General features: G+C 35.7%; 1 protein-coding gene across 5 annotated transcripts in view; it reads left to right on the forward strand.

Moving 5' to 3' along the window:
• Nucleotides 1-577: 577 nt before the first annotated feature.
• The window catches only part of HYCC1 (hyccin PI4KA lipid kinase complex subunit 1), a 92,410-nt gene continuing 69,313 nt past the window's right edge, over nt 578-23,674 (forward strand). For 4 of the 5 annotated variants that reach the window (XM_073238707.1, XM_037022097.2, XM_037022108.2 and 1 more), the window contains exon 1: nt 578-1,252. The gene's annotated coding sequence lies outside the window, so the exon portion shown is untranslated. Of the gene's footprint in view, nt 1,253-5,674; nt 5,762-23,674 lie in introns of all 5 variants that reach the window. The other variant, XM_073238708.1, reaches the window with a different exon arrangement.

Below are 23,674 nucleotides of genomic sequence, written 5' to 3' on the forward strand. Positions count from 1 at the left end.
TTCTTCCTCTGTGTTTTCCTTGCTCATCGATCCTAGTTCTGTTGCCCTTATCATCATGTTTTGTTATTATTTGCTTATAATTCTGGCTATGCTCTTGGAAAGCGGATTCTGTCTAATTGTTTTATAGATCTGTCCTAAAAATTACTTGAAATTGTTTGCTTGGTGCCTTTTTTATATCAAGTAATATATTTTAGTTATGTTCTTGTTTATTATGTTTGGCATGTTTGGAAAGATCATGTGATACTTTAAAAGCCCTCCACCTATTTAGTGTAAACCTAGAATGACTTCCTGTCTTCCAAGTGGAAAGTCCATTTTTCTTCTAATTAATTCTGATTGGATTTGAGAGGGATGTCGTAGCAGCAATTGAGGTAAAAAACAGATGGACTAAATGTAGGAGCTAGTTTAGATGTGCTCAGGTTCCACGAGTTATACAAAATAATGTGTTTTGGGGAGAAAGGGAGGGAAGATGGGAAAAAATAAGAGGAGCCCATAGAAAGAAAATTAAGGAATTGCGTTTGACTTTGTCCAGACTAATGGCAAAAGCAATGGCGTAATAAGATGGTAAGAGTTTTTATTACCATTTTGCAAAAACGTACATTTTTTTCCTCCAGGAATATAAGATTTTAATAAATTTTTGTGACTCGAATTATTGAGAAATAATTCCTCTTGACCGAGGAATTAAAATATCAGTTAGTTCCTCTTCTGTGGTTATGGTTAAAATCACTCCAAAAGGCTTATTTTCTTCTGAGGGCCCCAAATCCTGAAGGTTCAGTCTAAGAGACCACTGCTCACTACCCGCTGGAGGCTACCGCAGATCTTACAGTCAATCATTGTCCCTTGGAAGCCCCGACTACGCCCATTGCTCAGACCACGCCTACCTAAAATCGTCCTCCCTCCTACCTCGTGGCTCCGCCCCAGGCCTAGCAGAACAAGATTAGCATTGGTGGAGAAGTTGTCTGGTCCCGCCCCAGAGGACCGCGATAGGCCTAAGAGGTGTGGGGCGGTAGTGGTTGGCTGCCTGGAGACGGGTCCTTAGTCGTGTCTGTCAGAGTGGCTGGCGGCAGTGGCGGCTCTCGGGGCTGGGCTGTCAGTCCTCGAGCGGAGGGGAAGATGGCTCGCTGAACTCCGTTCTGCTAGGAAGAAGAAGGGCAGGTGGTGCTGCTACTCGGGAGAAAGCAGAGCAGCCGCCGTCGCTGTCGCTGCAAGCCAGACAAGTCGAGGTTCCGTAGGTGGAGCTCGGGAAGCCGCTCTGGTGAGTCCGGCAGAGTGACCCACGCCGGGCCCCCGGGGCAGCCGGCGACCGATAACTTTTTTGTCTGGGAGGAGCTGGGGTTAGGCGGCGGCTGGGAAGGGACCGTGACTTTGTCCCCGGGACGGCGCCTTCGTTGGGGTAACGGCTCCCTCGCGAGGCGCCGCGGGTGGGCGCGCGAGAGCTCCGGGCGAGGGGGGCGTCTGGGAGGCGCGAGCGGGCGGGCGGGGTGAGTGGGCTGCGGCCAGCGCTGCTCGCCGCGAAGTTAGGCGCAGCCCGCCTGCTGCCTGGGCGGCAGCAGCTTTATGAGCGCGGTTCGGGTCTTGCTCCTCCTGGCAAAGAGCGGTCCAGACTCCGGGCGTTACCCGGGTGCAGCCTCCTCCGCCCGAGCGGCAGCCCCTTTGCGGGGTAGGCCTGGAATGGGATTCCCCCGACCCCCACCCCATCGTGGCTGATGCTCCGGCCTGGCCTCGCCCACCCCTCCCGCCCCCGCAAGTCCTCCGCTATGCGATCAGCTCAGTGGCCAAAATGGTCACCGCCGACCCCCGTAGCCTTTGAAGGCAGCGTTCTCCTCGGTCTTTGGCCCCCAGCAGGGCGGAGAGATTAAGAAAGCAGCCAGGATTCCTTCCTTGGTTATTACAGTAGAGATTCCCCTCTGCAGCCCTTGACCTCCCTTCTTTCTATGAGTTACTCCTCTCCCGAGGCTGATTTTAACTACTTAAGAATCGTCGGGGTTTTGTGTGAAAATTATTATATTAAAAGACCCCAAATTTGCACGCTTCAGCAAAACCGGGTATCCACCCTTCAAGCGTGCACAGGTTTGCCTCTTACCCTCTAAGTTGGGACATTCCTAAAGGATTTTAATTCTGCCCTAGTCTTTTGTACTGCACAGAATCCGCTCTCTGATAAATACACTATCACGCCCCGCAGCCGCTCGGCTCTTCAGGTAGGAGGGAGTTTGTTTCCCTGGCAGCTACAACTTATCTCAGACCATTCTACAGGCTTAGGACCAAGCTGTCCTTTTGCAAATTATTTGTCCTTTGAGTCGCACGGCAGGTTTCGGAGCAGATATGCCACCTGTTTGGTTCCTGAGGCATTTTACAGTTTGAGATTTTCAGCTTTCAAAATATTATCTGCATAAAGTCATAAGGCTTGATGTAACCTGGAGTCAGTGTGATAACCCTGGGAGGGTTGTTGTGGAACACATTCTACTAACATCCACAGCTCCCCCGCCCCAATTTCTAAGCATCTTTTCTTTTGGTTAATACATTTTAAGGTTTACAAGATGAATATTAGTACAAAGCACCAAATTTTTTTTTTTAAAGAATTCCAAGTATTTTTACTGTAAGACAGTTGTCATAAGGAAATTTGGATATTTCGGTAACACAAAACATTCAGTAACAAAGTTTAGCATCATTTTTTTTTTTTTTTTTGAGAGGGCATCTCTCATATTTATTGATCAAATGGTTGTTAACAACAATAAAATTCAGTATAGGGGGGTCAATGCTCAATGTACAATCATTAATCCATCTCAAGTCTAATTCTCGTCAGTCTCCAATCTTCTGAAGCATAATGAACAAGTTCTTACATGGAAAGCACCATATTTTTGAAGGGCTGGGAAGGGCAAGAGAGAAAAATATCTTTAGGATCTGTTTGGCCAATAGTAGCTTCAAGTCAGTCAAATGATTCATTTAAATAAAGTGGCAAGGGGGAAAACTATCATTTGAAAACAAATTCTGGATTTGGTTTACTTTATACTTAAAAAAAAAATTTACAATTATTACCATAGAGGGATTATAAACCCTCTTAGTTATCAGCACTAACAGCACCTGGATATGGACACCCAGATGAGGTGTTGGTTAGGTTAGTATTTTATCCCTGCTGTGTTGTACTTCTACTTTCTGATATCTGCTTTTGGTTGCATTTTTTAGAGTGGTGTTTCGAAAGAGTTCAAATATATCTTATAGTCAACTATTTTATTCAGGATCCTGTTGCCTGATATTTATTTTATAAAGAATGTTAAGAAATCTCTAACAAATATTGGTATCAAGATCATTTTGGGGGTATCAAGTTTACATTTTGTAAATAGTTGAAATTATGTCAAGCAAATTTATTTTGCACTGCCTTAAGCTGAAGAGGTACTAGGATACAGAAATGAATGTTGGAGCTCTTGTCATCAGGGAATTTACTCTCTAATGTACAAGAAAGATAAGTGAAATAACAATTATAATACCATGTAACAAGTGTGAGTAGAGGAACGCCTAGTGTAGTAAGGGAGCTGAGTAGAAGATGGCTAACATGGCTTGGATGAAGGTAGAGTCAGGAGCACACTGTAGAGTTCTGAAGTATAATATAATTTTGCCAAGTGCAGGAAGTAAGTTGGTAGCTTTCCAGAGGAGAATATAATAAGTGAGAAGGCAAAGTTACATGGAAAACCATGGAAGTTTAGAGAAGTTATTGCCAATGACAAGTCCAAAGTCAGTAGTAACATTGACATTAACCTGCCTTGAATGAAGGGGTTAGATAGGGAAATGGGTGGTAGAAGATAATAGTGAGGAAGGCAGAGGGTCAGAATGTATGGCACTGTATCCTTGGCTAAGGTGATTGGATTGAAGGTGATATATAAGCCATTTAATGGATTTGTGTTTTAGAACCTTGCCATGACAGACTGAGGTAGAATTTGATAGGTCCTGCCACCTTTGGGAGGAAAGAAGGAAGAATCAGGATCTTGAGGGTTTGACTTGGTTCTATTGATTGGAAATGAAGAACACATAAAGGGACAATGATGAATTCTGTCTTGGATTTTTTGAATTTCAGGAAGCTGTGGAGCATGCAGGTGAAGATGTAGACAGATGTTCGGATCTGTGGATATAAAACTTAGAAGTTATGATTAGAGGGAAGTTGGGGGTTGAATTGAAACTATTGATTTGGTTATGTTGAAATGACTCAGGGAAAACCTTTAGCATGAGAAATGCAGCAGCCAGATGACAGACTGATAAAAAGCAGAAATAGACAGAAGAATAGTGTGAAATAGATAGAAGAATAGTAGTTAGAAAGGCAGGAGGAACATCAAGAAAGATGCTAAGGATGGATAGATTTTAAATAGAGGGAAATGGGTCAACAATTTGAAGGCTGTGAAGAAGTGGCAAGTAAAGAGAGGTCTCTAGGGACCAAGGAATAGGTGACTTTAACATGTGCAGTTTTAGCTGAGTGGTGGTTTGGAAACCAGTCTGCAGAATATTAGGAAAGAATGGGTGATGATAAAGTAGGCACGCTTGAGTGAGGCATTTCAGGAACACTGAAGTAAAGAAGGGAGAGAATTATAGCTATAGAGCAGTGGTTTGCAATCTTAGCTACACATTTACAATTATCTGGGAAGCTTTTAAGAATCCTGATTTCCAGGAGAACCCCCCCATACCAATTTGGGAGATGGAATCTAGGCATCATTATTTATTTCAACAGCTTTATTGCAGTATAATTGGCATGTAATAAACTACATATATTTAAAGTGTGTCATTAATATTTGACATAGGTTTACACTCGTAAAACCATCACCACAATGAAAATAATGACCATATGCATCATCTTCAAAAGTTACCTTGTGTAATTTCTTCTTCTCATCCCCAGGAAATGCCTGATCTGTTTCCTATTACTATAGATTAGTTGCATAGGTATTTTAAAGTTCCCTGGGCAATTCCAGTGTACAGTCCTGGTTGAAAATCACTGCAGAGGGATATAGGTTGAAGGAATGTTATGTTTGTTTTTTTACAAGCATAAGGAAAGAAGAGATTCAGGAAAGGTGAGATATTTATTAGAACGCCTAGTGTAGTAAGGGAGCTGAGTAGAAGATGGCTAACATGGCTTGGATGAAGGTAGAGTCAGGAGCACACTGTAGAGTTCTGAAGTATAATATAATTTTGCTAAGTGCAGGATGTAAGTTGGTAGCTGAGGAGATAGATGTGGATGGAATTCAGAGCTTTGACCAATAAGAAAGGAAGACTATTCTGAAAGCAACATCTTTAACAAAGAATATGTTGTTAAAGATAGTATATTTCTTTGTTAGCAGAAGCAAAGTTATCAACTTGTAGTATCAAGAGATTAGATCTCTGAAGTACTCAAAAGAATTAGAGAGCCCCTCTAGTTGTGAAATGGATGCCCCTCAGGAAAGCCCCTCTCACCCACCATGTCATACTTTGTTATGTCTCGGAGGAAGCAGATGGAATTGACAGTTTGACTATTGCCTCTTGTTGAGAGCCAAATACTAACAGAGTCTTTTTGGCACTCTCAGAGTTAGGCTGCATATCTGCACTGAGGAAAGAAAACATTTACCATTTGAAAAAAAGCTCCTGTTTGTTTAAGCATCTTTGTTAAGAAGAAATCCTGCTTGCTTACCCTTTGGATATATGCCTTTTAAATATATTTCAGAAGAAAATCATTCCTCTGTCTCCCAAATGAGACAGAGAGTGCTGTGATAGAACTTGTCGAAGGCCCATACTTCCTGTTCTGAGAAAGGTAATACTTATATTTCACTCATTCATTTTTTTTTCCCCATTTCTGACTCAGGATTTGGATGTAGGTGAAAGCTGAACCTGGCTGGTTCTGTGGTCCAGGGCTTTCTCCTCACTCTTGATTCTTATCTTTGACAGGAGCTGAAGGCAGATTGCCTAATATATAAATATTATTTAAAATTGTCATTGATCATAAATAAAGATGGAATGAGAACTTGTCTGTTTTCTAGAGTTCTGAATATTTCTTTCATTGTGATTAAAGTATCAGAGTATGATCTAAAGAGGTAGGCATCCCTAATTTTGGTACAGCCTGAGTGAGAATATCAGTGCTAGCATGATTTTAGATACTATTATTACTATAGTAATATTGTGAACATTCTGTATTTTCTTAATCTAAAATAATATGTAATAACAATAGGAAATTTGGGAAATGTAGGAAAGCATAAATGATAACATTTATAATGCTTCCACCCGGAGATAATCATTATTAACACTGGTGATTATCCTTATAGATCCTTGTTTTAAACGGGTATTTCCTTTTTTTTTAGCAAAAAGAAACCATATTCAAGTCCAAAAAATATTGTTCTTTGACAACATAGCATCATTTTAAATGTGTGGCTATTATTCCATATTTATTTGTATTTAACAAATGTATTTAGCATATGTGTTTAACACCCTTTATTCCAATGAACATTCCAGTTGTTGAAAATTTAAGCTCTTTACAGTAATTTTGAATGAATAGTGTAGCAGTTAGCTTCATTTTTTTTATTGAAGCATCATTGATATACAATCTTAGCATTGATTTCAACACAATGGTTTAACAACAGTGGTTTAACAGTTACCCATATTATTAAATCCTTACCCCCTGCAGTGTGGTTACTATCAGTCAATACAGAAAGATGTTACGGAATCATTGACTGTATTCTCCATGGTGTACTACCATCCCCTTGACCAACTTACATTATGATTGAGAATTTTTATGTCCCTTTATCCCCCTCACCCTCTCCAACCACCTACCCCAACCCCTACCCTATGGTAGCCACTAGTCACTTCTCAGTGTCTATGAGTCTACTGCTGTTTTGTTCCTTCTGTTTTGCTTTGTATTTATATTCCAAAAATAAGTGAAATCATATGGTTTTTGTCCTCCACCGGGCTTATTTCAGTGAGCCTAATACCCTCTAGATCCATCCATGTTGTTGCAAATGGCAGGATTTTTCTCTTCATGGCCGAATAATACTCCACTGTGTTTATGTACCACATCTTCTTTATCTATTCATCTATTGATGAACACTTAGGTTTTTCCCATATCTTGGCTATTGTAAATAATGCAGTGATAAACATAGGGGTGCATGTATATTTTTGAATTAGGGATTTTGTTTTCTAAGAGTTAATTCTTAAAAGTGGAATTACTGTATTGAATGGAGCAGTTAGCTTCTTGATGGATTAATCATTGCCGGTATCTTTATTTCCTTAGGATAAATTCTGAAGTCAAATGTTACACATATTTTAATTATTTTTGATAGATTAATAGATTACCTTCCAGAAAGGTTTAATTAAATTTCATTTTATTAATTATGCTTGAGAATGCCAGCAACCTCTCCATACTCAGAACTAGCAATTTAAAAGATACCATTCTGACATGAAAAGTTGTATGTTCTATAAAGTTTTTATTTCATTGAGTATTGGGGATGTTAAATATTTGTGTTTCTTTTGTGAATTATCTGTTAGTGACCTTTGTTCATTATGATATTGGAGATTTTTAACCTGAGTTAGGAGAGTTCTTAGGATAAAAAATGACTAGGCCTTTGTCAAGTTATATTGCAAATAATTTCTCCAGCTTGTCATTTACATCCTAATTTTGTTTTTGTTGTGGGTTTTCCTTTTTAACCAGATTTTTAACATTTTTAGTGTAGTTAAATCTATCTAATTTTTCTTTTATGGTATCTGCCTGCTTAGAAAGGTCTTTCTGAATTCCCCAATTATATAACTAATCACCTCTACTTGTATTACTTTTACAGGTTTTAAAAACATTTAGTCTTTAACCTATTTGGAATATATTTTAATGTACAATGGCAAGTCAATTATTTTATACCTTTTTTATTAAACAATTGTCTTTCCCCAGAGGTTTTAAATGTCATCTTTATTATATACCAAATCATATTTTTATGTATATATATATACATATATATACATATATAAAACATATATATGTGTGTGTGTGTAAAACTTTTTTATAGTTTCTATTTGCTTTGTTGGGCCATTTATTTTTTGTTCCAGTAATCAAACAGTCCTGATTATTTTAACTTTTTAATGTATCTTACTATATGGTTGTGTGAATTCCTTTTATCTTAAAAAATATTTTCAACATTTCCCATTATTTCTTTTTTCAGATTACATTTCATTCAATTTATTAAAATCCTAAAAGAACCCCACTGGACTTTCTAAATTAATTTTTTGGAGACAGTTGTGATATCATTATTTCTTTGTCATCTTTTATGACTCAGTGTATTATAGTTTCTTCATGTGGTTCTGCCCATTTTTAATTTTTGTTATTTTAAAACTTGTTGGCTATTGGGAATGGAATATTTTTCATTGTTTTTTAAAGAGGGTTACATCTTGATGAAACATAGAAAAGTTGGGATTTATGTATACTATTCTCTAACTGGTCATCTTTAGTTCTAATAGTTTTTATTGGATTTTGTGTTAAGGCAATTACAGCATTTGTTAATGGTGATAATTTTATCTTCTTGCCAACACATGATCTTTTTTTCTTTTTTTAAAATTACATTGATCAGGACACCTAGAATAATGTTAAATTATAGTAGTAGATGGTGAGCATCTTTGGCTCATTTCTCATTTGATAAGAATGCCTTTAGGGTTTCATAGTTGTGTATTCTTTTTGACCATTTTTTTCAGTATGTTAAGGAAATAATCTATTCCCTTTTTTTGGAATTGAGGTTACATTGAAAAAAGATATTAAATTTGATTATTGAGATGATCATATGGTTTTCTTCTTTTACTTATTGGTTTATGAATTATATTAGAAGATTTCCTAGTAGATTTCACCAAACAGTTGCTCTCTTTGGGATAATGGGACTTGATAATAGCATGCCTCTTTAAAGTAGTGCTAGATTTGATTACTATGTAAGATTGATCTCAAGTGTTCCTTTTGTGTTACCTTTTTCAGGTTTTGGTTTCTGAATATGCTAGCTGTGTAAAAAAAAATTATAAAAAGAGAGAGAAGCTTTCCATCCTTTTAAATGCTTTGGCAATTAATTTCTTCTTTGAATGTCTGAAATAATTTAGCTATAAAAATGTCTAAGTCTTTTTGGATTGAATACAATTTATTGAGATTTTAGTATGTGCTACTTTCTAAGTACTTTGCATGATTCATTTAATTTGTGCACAACTTTATGAGATAAGTATGATTACCTTTATTCTATAGATAAAGAAACAGATTCCAAAAGGTTAAGATACCTGTTCAAGATCAATAGCTATTTAGTGGTAGAGAGAGTTTAAGCAGCTCAATTCCTATCTGAGGTCATAACTCATGTTTTTAATCAGTACCCTAAATTTTTCCTAATCAGGACTCTACCCTTACCCTCTGTTACTGAGAAGTAAGTTTAACATTTTATTTGAGGGTGTTAAGTGTTTTCCTCTTGGCCCAATTAGTTCGTTTTTGGTAACCTTATCATAATTACTACTGGTCTGTTCTGTGTTGATATCTTCTGTTATTTTAACAAACACAGCCCAGTATAGTTATGATAGAAGATCCTGGAATGGGAATGGGGGTAATATTTGTATAGTGCACTTTATAGAATTCACATTTTACTTTATTGAGTATATAAAATCAATATGCATTCCTGAATCCTTTTTGTATGTTGTAAAGAATGTTAAATGCAGCACATATAAGAGATGAAGGAGTTTTGGAAACAGTACTTTTCCATTCTAGTTTAAATATTTGTCATTGTTGAGGCTTGCATCAGGGTAGCCTTTTAGTAGTAAATGTTAAGTGATATTTGTTTGGTGTTTTCTTGAACAAAGAGTCTTTTGATTAGCTGATGAACATTAGTTGCTTTCTCATATAAATACATAAGGATTCATTCAGTTATTTGCACTTGACTTAATGAAAACATCATATGAGTTCTTAAACTACTATGAAAACTTTTTGAGATTTCAGCTGTTGGAAGACACACATTTATTTTTCTGTAGAGTTGCTTATAGTCTTGGATATATAAGAGATAATGTAACCCTTAAAAGTGCTTAACTTGGGCAAGAAGTTATGAATTCTGTTTTTATTTTTTTGCACTCTTCTGGGTTTTTCGCTTCTGAAATGTAACATTTCATTAATTCAGTTAGGGTATTGGTTCTAACCAACATTACTGTATTCCTCACATCCAGCCCATGGGGGCATAAAAAGTTGCCAGTTTGACCTCTTTAAACTTGCCAGGCACATGTATGCCCTTCTGATCTAAAGTTTAAGGTTCCTGCTGATTTCATAATCCATAGATACTACTATGGTGGATGGAGTGACAACAGCCCCTAACAGAGTGTCCACTTTAGTGGTTTAGGAGAGGGAGAGACTGTTTTGGGAGATTATGAAACCTTAAGTGGGACTTGATAAAAGAATAGAGAGGAAGCTAGACAAATTTTAGAAGTGGGTGGGGGAGAAACATCAGCTAAATAGGGAATGTAGAAATGTGCAAATAGAATAGACTATTAGAGAAGTACAGAAAATCAGAAGAATGGTTACATGGGTGATAGGACCAGAATATTAGTCAATGAAGTCTTCTTAGTAGTTTCAGAAAGGAAGACAGTTGTAGCAAGGTAAAGAGAAAAAATGAATATTGAGAAAGAATCAATAGATTTGTCATTTATAAGACCATGGAGAGAATATAATGAGAACCAAATAATGTACTGTAAAGGGGTTAAGGAATAAATTGGTGGTGAAATAATTGGACGCAATAGCAGTAGATAAGGCTACCAAATCAGAAAGCTAATCAGTGAAGAATAAAGATGGAAATAATGGAGGTCATTAGAATCTAATGATGCCTTGCCCCACACCCCAAGCCCCCCACCGAACCTCCACTTTTAGGAACTGTAAGATCCTGAAATGAGTTTTCAGTTGTCCAACTGTTAAATATTTCATTAGCGTCAATTAGAGCTATTGTTATTGAGCGTCTATGGTGTGCTGGGGCTTTGTATTATTTTTAATCCCTGAAACATTGCTGAGTGTAGATGTTATCACATGCTTTTAACAGTTGAGGAAACTGAGACTTAGAAAGTTTTGTAACTTGCTGGAAAGTGGACATTGGTTTTTTGGACTCTTCATGATGCCATGTTGCTGCTTCTATTTATTGAGCTGTGTTAAAACACTGGGGCTGGGGAGAGGCAGTTGTAAAAGGAAAAAAAAGGTGTGATTTCTCTCCTTATAGAAAGGAGAAGAGAATTTTTAGTTATACTCATTATAATTTGTGTTAAGTATATTTTCTATTTGAAATGTTTTATAAAAGGAGTCCTTTCAATTAACTTCTCTACCATATGTATACTATTAAATTTTTAACAATCGCTTTTACTTGGTTATGAAATGTTCTTTATATCCATGGTAAAGATAGGTTGAAAGTAAAGGAAGGACAGGCCAAAAAAAAAATCAAGAAAATAAGAGTAGTAAAACTTGCTCTTTTCACAATGAGAACTTCAAGTATGTTATACAACTTTAGGTAGCACCTCAAAAAGTGAGTTTCTTCATGGAAATCATATTGAGCTGGTCACAAGGTGGTAATCAGGGCAGATGCCTTTCATGTCACCATATTATAAAGCTCTAGAGTTTATTGGAATATAATGTGGTTTATTGAATTTGGATTCTATCAATCAGGAATTGGTTATTGGTGAAAGGGTCCAAACAAATGTTTAGTTTTTTGTTATTAAACCCTTTCTTCAGAAACAATGCATAATTGAAAAAGAAATGCTTAAACTTTTTTAGGGATTAAATATTCTTACAGGACTTTCAAGTACTTTGGGAGAAATAAAGATAGAAATTTTTATTATACTAATTTTAGTTTCATATTCAGCTGCAAGGCAGTGTCTAAGTTACATTTTTGTTATACTCATATAAGACTTAATGTTATTGAGAACTTTATTTTAAAAATAATTTTATAATTCATTCTCTGCTAAAACAAATCGACTCTTAGCCCAGTTAATATAAACCAACATCAATAGTCATACTGAACTATGTATTTCTATTTTGGTTACTATAACTTTTAAACCAGGAAAAACAACTTTATTAGTAAGATCTACTGAGTTTCTGACAGAGAAAAATCAAATAAAATTTTGTAGTACAATCAAGATCTGTTGCTTTTATTAATATGGCTCTATTAGTACACATTACCACCATTAACTGTGCTTGCTTACATTTTCTTATCGCACACTCCTTTGCCCCCTCCACTTTCTAGTTGAACATCTGAGCCTCTATTGGCAGACTTCAGTAACTGTTGAGAGTCTCATTCCAATGGCAGTGACTCACCCTAAGACATCATCCCAACCTACAAGTCATTTGGAATTTGGTTCTCCTAACATGTCGCTCTTCGTTTGCCCCCAATATTAGAGTAGAGAACACTGTCACTTAGAATGCAAAAAGCTTCAGAGGAATTAAAGAGCTGTGCTTTGGAAAGTGTATTTTTATATGCTACTATTTTTGGGAAAGAGAGAGGAAAGAAGGGTGAATGATAGCAAAATAATTGCAAGATAACATTTACTTGGGCTTTCTTTTATTTACATTTCTCCTCATTTTCATCATATATTTGTTTTTATTATTTTATTTGCTTATTCACATAGACTGTGAATCCCTCAAGTCAGGAACTATTTCATATTTGTTTTTGTAAACCTAGCACCTGGGACATAGTAGACATTGCATAGTTTGTGAATGAATGGATGATATTTAAGCATCTCTTGTACAAGGAAAGAGAGTCAGATTAATTGCAGCAATCTTAGTTTATTGCAGCTTTGATGGTGTTGGTGGGCTGAATTGTAAAACCCCACCACAAATCATGATGAAGTCCTAATCCCCAGTACCTTAGAATGTAACTGTCTTTAGAGATAGGGTTTTTTTGGAGGTAATTAAGTTAAAATGTTATTAAGGTGGGCCCTAATCCAATATGACTGTACAATCCAGAGTGTACAGATGGAAAATGATGTGAAGACCCAGGGAAAAGATGGTTACAAGCCAATGAGAAAGGCCTAGAATAGATCATTTCCTTACAGTTATCAGCAGAAACCAATCCCACTGTCACCTTGATTCTGGGCTTCTAGCTTGCAGAACTGTGAGAAAATTAATTTCTTATGCCACCCAGTCTGTGGTACTTTGTTACAGTAACCTTAGTGAACTGATGCAGGTGGCTTGTGTGCTTGGATGTAGCAAAGTCCCAAATATCTTTAATTTGCCTGTCCCCAAGGAACAATTTACAAAGCTCAATGCCAAAACCTTAAAACTTTTTACAGGCAAGATACGGGAGAGGGAAATTTGGATGGCTTAATGGAGAAATAAATAACTGTTCATCTCCTTCCAATACAGTCAGTGACAAACATTGCTGGCTGATTGTTTAGTTCAATTGGATTTGTTTGGTTTGGCAAGGAGAAAGTGTTTTTGGGGTTATTTATATTCTTGAGTGTTCAGGAGCCTCTGCCAATAGACCTGGTTGCTTTTTCAAAGTAGAAAGTGGAAGAGGAAGACTGAATAAAATAATTCTTAATATGTTAATTTGAACTAATTGCTTGTGTATAATCGTAGCAACATTATTTTGCCTGTGTTTTAATCAATAGGGCAGAACAGTGTGTCTTTTGGCTCATGCCTGTTGCTTTGATAGTTGCCATGCCCGCTGATCATCAACCAGTCCATAGTGAGTTAGCTGTTTTCAGCATTTTTTCATCACATGCTTTACCCATAAGGTAAATGTATATGCAATTTTTACCATTTATTTCTTGTCAAGTTTTAATTGGGTCATATATTAAATAGTGCTGTCTTTAGTCAACTCTTTTGTAGTGTTTTGAGAAAGAAAATTTTGAACATAAAAGTAGAACATTTGCTCTTTCATCATTCAGAAGCATTTTACCAGAGTTCTGAGAATAGGGTAAACTACATTAACTAGTGAGCTGAATTAAGGTGTCCATCCCAGGGTTAAAAAAAAAAGAGACTGTCTGCCATAAAGCAAAATAAAACAACAAAAACCTCCAGTTTGTAGGCACATAAAAATTTAATCTAATTTTGTCATTTAAACTTAATCCATACAGTCTGGAGCACTCTTGTCAACAGTCTGTAATCACTGTGGTAAATAACAGTAGTATATTTTCATCCCTTTTCTGTTCCTTATTCCAGTTGTTGAGAAAAATACTGAAACCAAGAATTACCTCAAAGTCACATGCCAACAATTGGCAGAGCTGGGTCTCACTATGAATTGAAGTCCTTTACTCTAGTACCCTACCATGCTCTTTCTGTAACCCTGTTGTTCTTAACTTCCTGCCAAGTGGAATCACCCATGTAATTAATTTTCTCCACCAATTTATATTGGAATGTTAAAAAAAGGAACACGCCCAATATGGAGTCACTTGTATTGAGCCTCACATCCACAAATCAAGACTTAATATCTAATCTAATTGTAGTTTCTGCTTCCCTCAGGAATATGACCTTTAACCAGTCAATCTAGGATTACCTGATGAGCATTAGAGAGGGAACAGCCTGATTAGACCCCTGCCGCCATTCCCCCCAAAGGAAGTTGATTTTAATGAACCAGTCTACTCTTCTAGAAACTTTTTCTCACCCCTTTCTGCATATAAAAGCCTTCCATTCTGTATACCTCCTTGGAGCTCCTTTCTATTTGCTAGGTGAGACATTGACTAATTCATGAATCTTTTAATAAAGCCAATTACATCTTCAAATTTACTCAGTTGAATTTTTTAACAGATTAAAACATTCTGGTTTTCAATTTAGAATGAAAATATTAGGAAGAAGGAAAGAATAAAAGAGTGAATTATTCATAAGACAGGGTATTATAAACTTTGAACTGTTAATGTGCTGGGGGGTTGGAATTGTTGGTAGAATGAGTAATGATTGAGAATGGGTTGGCTGCTTGGGTTCTAACCCTGGCTCAACCACTTACAAGAGTCTGACTTGAAGAGTTATTCAAGTTTGTGGAATAGAGATTATTTTAATTCACCATTTAGTAAGCTGTGAGGATTAAATAAAAATTCCCATAAAGCACTTAGCATAGTGCCAGACACATAAATGCTTGAGGAATGGTAGCCATTACTGTATCCATGGATGTCTGTCATTGCTATTTGTGACTCATTTGACTCATACTAAGTATTTTCTAGACTGTGTTCTGAATGATGCCAATTGTGTCTGGACAGTAAAGGATACCATGGTCAAATACACTTGGGAAAATATTTCATTCTAAATACTTTTCTGGGAGATTCATAACAGATTTAGCATATTGAAGCCCCTGAGAAGTCCTTTAATTAAAAAAGAATGAAAATTAACTTTCCTGAAATAGTTAAATTTTCACAGGGAAAATCTTTTCTTCAGTACTACCATCTGTTAATAACTTTCAGAATAGTTTTCTTATAACATCAGTATAGGAAGCACTGCCTAAACTATGTATACTTGTATTTACCCCGTTTAGTGAATTTGTGATCTTTTATTTTCCTTGATTGTTGGTACTCTACAGTGACAGTATGTTGAGTAATTGGGAGAGAGCCGGGAGTTTGGGATTCTAGTAGTATTTCCACAATTAACTAGGAGAGTGATCTTCTTTTTGACCTCTAAATGTGCCTTGATTTCCTAGTGAGAAGACAAAATGTTCATCCTTCTGCCTATTTCTTTTAATTATATGGAAAGACGTAAGTGTAGCAATTAAAAAAAAATCTCCAATAAAGGAATATTAGTGGTTGGGAGATTAACATTCTACCAAAGAGTTTATAGTTTTTTGTTTGTTTTATCTTCTTTCTTAATGGAAATTTTGTAGTTGCATAATAAACAGAGTCCTTGTTTTACATTGCTGATTTTGTGTTCTTCTGATGATTTTATCCTGATTTTAGCACTTGTAATTATTCCTCTAAAAAATGTAGGGTGCTACCTTGATTCATTTTGCCCCTCATCTTTCCTCTTCTGTTCCTTTGCCACCTGGTTTACAGGCTCCTATGGACACAGACCATATTTTACTGTCCTTTTGCTAATAGTACAAAGTAATAAAACCACTTTGCATTATACTCAGTAGGCACTCAAGTTCTTGTTGAATTATTAATGTTGCAATTTGAATATATATTAATATTGACTTTTTGCATATATAAAAGTACTAAATGAGTTACCCACATGACCTCTTATCCTATGTCTGTTTTTGCCTAATCTTTTTTATCTTTCTTTGTTCCTACTGTGACCTTGCCTGGCCTATAGTCTAGATAAACTGTATGAGCTAGACAGTGTATATAAGTAAGAAATTTGTGAACTTGGGTACTTGGCCTGGTGAATATGTGAAAAGCATTACTAATCACTAAACTACTTATCACTTGTACAGTAATCATTCGGTGAATAGAATTCAGGTAGTTTTTGTACTTTGAAACTTTTCTACTTAGCCATTAAAATCTGTCAACATAAACTTTACAATCTGTGTCTTAGTTATCAGGGCTTTGTGGACTTTGATTTACTGAGGGTAGTGCTTGAATTATTTAATATATACTATAATTATATTTTCTAAAAGATGCTACAAACATTGTGGGAAATCTTATTTCAGCCAATTATTGCTCTTGTAGATTTCTACCCAATATTAAATTTAAAATTATGCAATTTGTGATACTTTAAGGAAATGAATAACTTACATTAGTGGACTCTTTAGAATGCTTATAAACTTCTAGATGAGATTTTCTAAGCCAAGGGGGTGAATTATCAGTGAGCTGATTGCTGTTGTGTGGCTCACAGAAGCAGAGCCATGGTTCTCTCCTGACAGTTTGCTTTACCTGCCTGTATACTTCCTCAGCATGGGCCCTGAGTTTTTCCTGGGTAGGCTGCAAAAAACTGAGGAGTAAAAGGAAAATAACTAGAGAGGAAAAGCACAGGCAAAGACATGGAAGTTAGAATGGCATGTATCTTGGAGAATGGCAGCAAATAAAATTTAGGTAGGTAAATTATGACTGTATTATTGGGACAGCTTGAGGTGGGAGATCTGCTGGATGTGATGTGGGAAAGTGTCATAGCATGTTTCAGGAAAGAAGCATTGTTTCAGGAAGCTTAGGCTGTCCTAATGTGCCTTGTGCCCTGGAGAAGAAACAGGAGCAGGAAGGCTATGTGAACTGAACATGCAGAGTCAATAAAGGCCCGGACTAAGACATTGCTCTAGGAGATGGAGAGAGAGGTAAATTTGACAGGCATTATGAAGGATGAAATTTATTCCTTTAGTCAACAAATATTTATTACATTCTTACTGTATTTATTTATTCCTTTAATATCTGGGCTGAACTTTGCCTATAATTTTAAACTTTAAAATTATATACACTGGTGGTGAAGTTCTTAATGTTCTCTTTTCTGGTGACCTGTAATTTAAAAAATAACTAATCTTATAGAGCTTTCTAAAATGAAAAGCAAACATTTTTTCCTTAATTTTTCAAAAATAATTTGTACTTTATTTGATTAACAAATTGAGAGGGAGCTATTATGCATATGAGAAATCCTCTGGCAAGCAAATGTAAGTTTCTTAACCAGAATGCTTTATTTTTAAAGAAAGCTGACATTTGTATTTGTAGACTATTAAGAATGTTCTAGTGAATTAAAAAAAATCATTGTAGCCTTATAATGCCAACTATTCCTTTTTGCCATACTTTCAGCATCTTGTAAGTATGGTTTCTGTAAGTATGTCTCTCTCATTGAATTGTTGTGTCTTGATAATTTAGCTTGTTAAATTTCTCATGGGATATTATATTTATGATAGAGACTAGGTTTATTTACCATTTCTACCCATGCACAGCCCCTTCTAAATCAACCTGTGTTTGCATGAGTCTGTATCCTTGGTCTCAACTATTGGGCCAAGGGGAGGTCTGTCCCAAGGATGGCTGATCTTCAGCCTGGCTGCAGCTACAATCAGGATCACAATAAGGAACTGGCACAATCAGAGATTCATTTAAAGAATTTATATTTGGGAAATTGAGAAATACAGGTTTCGTATAGAAAAGAGTATGTGTTTGAAGCAGAAAGGTCATGATAGTTAGGACTAAAATAGCCATAGCGGGCCATAGGCAGGGCATGTGAGTTAGGAAGCCATTTAGCAAATAAAGAATGGAACAGATACATTGAACAAACCGGAGAAGTTAGAGCAGACTGACTGCATTTAGAAGACAGGGATTTAAGTTCTGATTTCTATTTTTTAGGTTCAATTTCCTTAAGCCCCATTTGTGCTTCAGCTCCTACCCTCAGATTGCTGCAAGATTCTTTGCAAACATTCTCTTTTTTTGAGTGAGTATTCAAATAGCCTTGATTAAAATAATGTGCAATTTATTGACAAATGAAATCTCTTTTTGGTAAGAGCAACCAGGATGGTGATATCTCTGGGAATCCTGTCACTGAAATGAGCACTTCTTGTTGTTATTAACATAACATATGCCTCAGTGGTTGAACATTTTTAAGTATTCTGTTTCATACTGTGGTTTGTGATGGGTTTTATGACCTGTGGCTTCCTGATGAAGTGAAAATGTGTTTCTTGGTGTTTTATTATACAGTTACCATTGATGTTTTCTTTCTTTCCTTCCATCTTTTGTAGAATGGAAGAGTTTGTAGGCTCCAATATTCAGGATTAATTTAAAGATGTTTTACATAAATATGCTTTGAATTTTACCTTTAAATTAATAAAAATCATCTCTTTGGAAAACATCAATACTGTGAAAGCAACCTGTATTTGATAGGTTGAGATATGGGCATTCGACATATGGGTTTTGTGGTCTCCTACATATATTCCTTTCTGTAACATTAAGAAGGTAAATTGTTTCAAAATGTCTAGCAATGCAATAGCATTTTACAAAATTTTCTTTTGAATAATTAATTTTTACATATGGATGAGCAGGGACTTTAAGAATCTACTAGTTTTTCCAAAACTTTTATGAGAGTTTTCTTTAAAAATCCTAGACAGATTAAAAACTTATCACAATCTGAAAGAATTTTGGTAATAGTATGTTTTCTTTCAGTTGTTTATTTTATATTGAAGTTCCCAATAATAAGGGTTATTAATTATTCTGTCAAACTTCAAATTTGTAAGGTTCTTGTACTATAAATCAGAAAATCACAATGAAACTTCAATTTTCTTAACTAAATATTTAAATGAAATCATTTGACATCTCAGGAAAATTCTGTGGTGCTGGCATCAGGATATGTACATAATAAGATTGTTGATATCTAATGGTCAAAGCAACTTTTATATAATATAGTAGCAACTATTGGTTAACTATAATATATTTGCTCCATTGATTAAACATTGCATTTGTGGTAGGATGGTTATTAGTCAGTTAGTTTTGTCTTGTTTTGTGGCTATGGCCTTCTCCAAACTTTGAATTCTAGCCAATGATTTCACAATGCCTGCCATTACTAGTAATAGAATAAGGCAAAAAAGTATACATCTGCAGAATGTAATCACATTTATTGGAGATCCATAGATTATGTCCTATTTACAGTAGGTTTTACTACAATTTTTCCCAGAGAAAAATCTAATTCCTTCAGGGCAGAACATACCTTGATCAATCTAGCATTCTCTGATAGAAGTTAGCAAAATGCCTTGCACTAAAAGAAACACTGGGCTGGCTGTCGTAGTACATTGATATCCCAACATGATTTTGTTTGTCCTTGAGGTAGGCAAAATAGCTTTAGTCAAAAAAAATTTCCTATAGTAAAAATCTCTACTCTGTTTTCGGTAACCAAATACTTGTTTTGTGATTTAGGGGGAAAATATGCCTAAATTCTGGGACTTATGAAAGACTGCCCATGCCTGTCTTATTGGCCCTATAAATACATGCTTTCTCCCTGTGCCTTGAGGGGAAACTTTATTCCCTTGAGGGTAAAGGTAGTCAGTGAGACAAAGAGCAACACTTCTTTTTGGGCAACAGCACACATACCCTACTCTTTCATAGGACTCTCCAGGTGGTTCGTCCATTTCTAAGCAGTAAAATTCCTAAAATTAAGTTAGTTTTATTCTGTAACATAATCTGAGCATTTCCTTCTGCTCCATTTTCCTGAAATTCAGCTAAGAATCTTGACAATCTTCAACTGTCCCTGTTTGCAAATGACATGATATTGTACATAAAAACCCTAAAGAATCCACTCCAAAACTACTAGATCTAATATCTGAATTCAGCAAAGTTGCAGTATACAAAATTAATACACAGAAATCTATTACATTCCTATACAGTAATGATGAACTAGCAGAAAGAGAAATCCGGAAAACAATTTCATTCACAATTGCATCAAAAAGAATAAAATACTTAGGAATAAACCTAACCAAGGAAGTGAAACACCTATACCCTGAAAACTACAGGACATTCTTAAGAGAAATTAAAGAGGACACTAATAAATGGAAATTCATCCCATGCTCTTGGCTAGGAAGAATTAACATTGTCAAAATGGCCATCTTGCCTAAAGCAATTTACAGATTCAATGCAAACCCTATCAAAATACCTACAGCATTCTTCAATGAACTAGAGCAAATAGTTCTAACATTCACATGGAATGACAAAAGACCCTGAATAGCCAAAGCAATCCAGAGAAGGAAGAATAAAGCAGGTGGAATTATGCTCCCTGACTTCAAGCTCTACTACAAAGCCACAGTAATCAAGACAATTTGGTACTGGCACAAGAACAGACCCACAGACCAGTGGAACAGAATAGAGAGTCCAGATACAAACTCAAGCATATATGGTCAATTCATATACAATAAAGGAGCCATGGATATACAATGGGGAAATGATAGCCTCTTCAACAGCTGGTATTGGCAAAACTGGACAGCTACATGTCAGAGAATGAAACTGGATTACTGTCTAACCCCATACAGAAAAGTAAACTCAAAATGGATCAAAGACCTGAATGTAAGTCCTGAAACCATAAAACTCTTAGAAAGAAATATAGGCAAAAATCTCTTGGACATAAATATGAGCAACTTCTTCATGAACATATCTCCCTGGGCAAGGGAAACAATAGCAAAAATAAACAAGTGGGACTATATCAAATTAAAAAGCTTCTGTATACAGCAAAGGATACCATCAGTAGAACAAAAAAGCATCCTACAATATGGGAGAATATATTCATATATGACATATCTGATAAGGGGTTGACATCCAAATTATATAAAGAGCTCACGCACCTCAACAAACAAAAAGCTAAGAAGCCAATTAAAAAATAGGCAGAAGATCTGAACAGACACTTCTCCAAAGAAGAAATTCAGATGGCCAACAGGCACACGGAAAGAATCTCCACATTGCTAATCATCAGAGAAATGCAAATTAAAACCACAATGAGATATCACTTCACACCAGTTAGGATGGCCAACATCCAAAAGACAAACAACAGCAAATGTTGGTGAGGATGTAGACAAAGGGGAACCCTCCTACTCTGTTGGTGGGAATGTAAACTAGTTCAGCCATTGTGGAAAGCAGTATGGAGGTTCCTCAAAAAACTAAAAAAAGAAATACCATTTGACCCAGGAATTCCACTTCTAGGATTTACCCTAAGAATGCAGCACTCCAGTTTGAAAAAGACAGGTGCACTCCTAAGTTTATTGCAGCACTATTTACAATAGCCAAAAAATGGAAGCAACCTAAGTGTCTGTCAGTAGATGAATGGATAAAGAAGATGTGGTACATATACACAATGGAGTATTATTCAGTCATAAGAAGAAAACAAATCCTACCATTCGCAACAACATGGATGGAGCTAGAGGGTATTATGCTCAGTGAAATAAGCCAGGCAGAGAAAGACAAGTACCAAATGATTTCACTCATATGTGGAGTATAAGAACAAAGAAAAAGCTGAAGGAACAAAACAGCAGCAGAATCACAGAACCCAAGAATGTACTAACAGTTACCAAAGGGAAAGGGAGAGGGAGGGATGGGGGGGGAAGAAAGGGGGCATCATGATTAGCATGTATAATGTGGGGGGGGGGCCACGGGGAGGGCTGTGCAACACAGAGAAGACAAGTAGTGGCTGTAAGAAGACAACAGTGACTGTAATGGAGTGTATGTGGGGGGACTTGATAATAGGGGTAGTCTAGTAACCATAATGTTCAAGTAATTGTACATTAAGGATATCAAAAGAAAAAAAGAAAAAGAATCTTGACAATCTTCTAGCAACATTTAATTTACTGCAGTGGACCTATTTCATAGGATAAGAAGCTCAAAACTTGTAATGTGCCCCAATCCATTTATAGAATTTGATTGTTCTGTAGATTTACAGAAACTTGATTTCGTAATGACATATAAAGCTAGTGTCTATAAAAGATTTGGTAGTAATTTATAGTTAATACTTAATGATGAAGGCAACGATGTGAAATACGAAAAAATAAGGAAATTTTAAGTTTTACATGAAAGTTAGAAATGTATTTTTTTCTTTTTAATTTTTTCCTTAATTGGATAATAACAAACCAATAAGTTGTATATCTCTGATGACAACACCTTTATGGTATGCTCTCTGGAAAGCTCCTTGAGGAATTTAGTAATTACTATTAGCATTAAGATAAGAATTTAATGTCATGATTGAAGAAAACGGCACTGGATTTAGAAAGATTTTATTAGATACTGAAAATATCTAAAGTTTCACACAGGCTGACTTTCCTTGTGAAATACCATATAGAAATCCTAGTAAACTTTCTAATATAATTTAGAATATTCTCTTTTCCAAGTTAGATTTGAGAAAAATAGGAAATTAGCAGGAAACATCTATTTTAAAAATAGTTTTGTTTCTTTTGCCTTAAGAAAGATAAAGATTTTTAAATGTGAGAATATTTTGCATATTACTTGAAATACCTAATTAGGTTTATAAATCTGGAAAGTTACATAATTAAGACTTTGCCATAAATGTAAATAGGTAACATATTAGATATGAAATGTAGGGGTGGGTTAGCAATTGTAGAGAGCCTTGCGCTGAGTGCTGGGAGAGACAAGCAGTTTTTAAATCACTGTTTCTATTTTGTGGTCACTTTGCTTCTTGCCCCACCTAGTCTTCAGTGGTACCATAAGTCATAACTATTACTCATCTTGTAGCCCAGGGCTAATGGAAAGGAGATTTTTTTTTGATAATATTACAGTGTGTGGTAAGGACAAAGAAAGCTTCAATCAGTTGGTACTGTTAGCTTTTCATCTTCTATTTCTTTAAATACTTACTTACCTTTTATAGAATTATAAAGTAACATCTGATTTTGTAGAATTCCATTGTCCTCTTTCCCACATAGTGCACTGATATTTCAGGTACTGTTTTTAGTATTTATACATTTTCTATTTTTCTAAAGATATTTTTTCTTTTATGAAATTAAAAAAAATTTATCCGATAGAATTTTGTAAGTTTTACCATATTTAAATTTGTTTTGAACTGGTTTGACTTGATAATTTAAAATGATTTACATGTCCTTAAAATTTTTCACTTATAATTTATGGTATAACTTAATATTTCTATGAAATTATAAATTTAGTTAAAAACATTTCTACATTGTACTGAAGGTTCTTGACGACTCACTATAAAGACAACTAAAATGCTGAAGTATGTTGCTATTAAAGAAAAAGCAACTGACAAGTCAACATGATTTGAATTTTCATTCACATTTGCCAATTGGTACTAATTACTTTCCTTTTTTAAGTTACAGCAACACCTAGAGAAGAAATAGTGTATCTCTTCTATAAATTAGTTTGT

This window comes from Manis javanica, chromosome 6 (genome assembly GCF_040802235.1).
Source record: "Manis javanica isolate MJ-LG chromosome 6, MJ_LKY, whole genome shotgun sequence".
Lineage (NCBI taxonomy): Eukaryota > Metazoa > Chordata > Mammalia > Pholidota > Manidae > Manis > Manis javanica.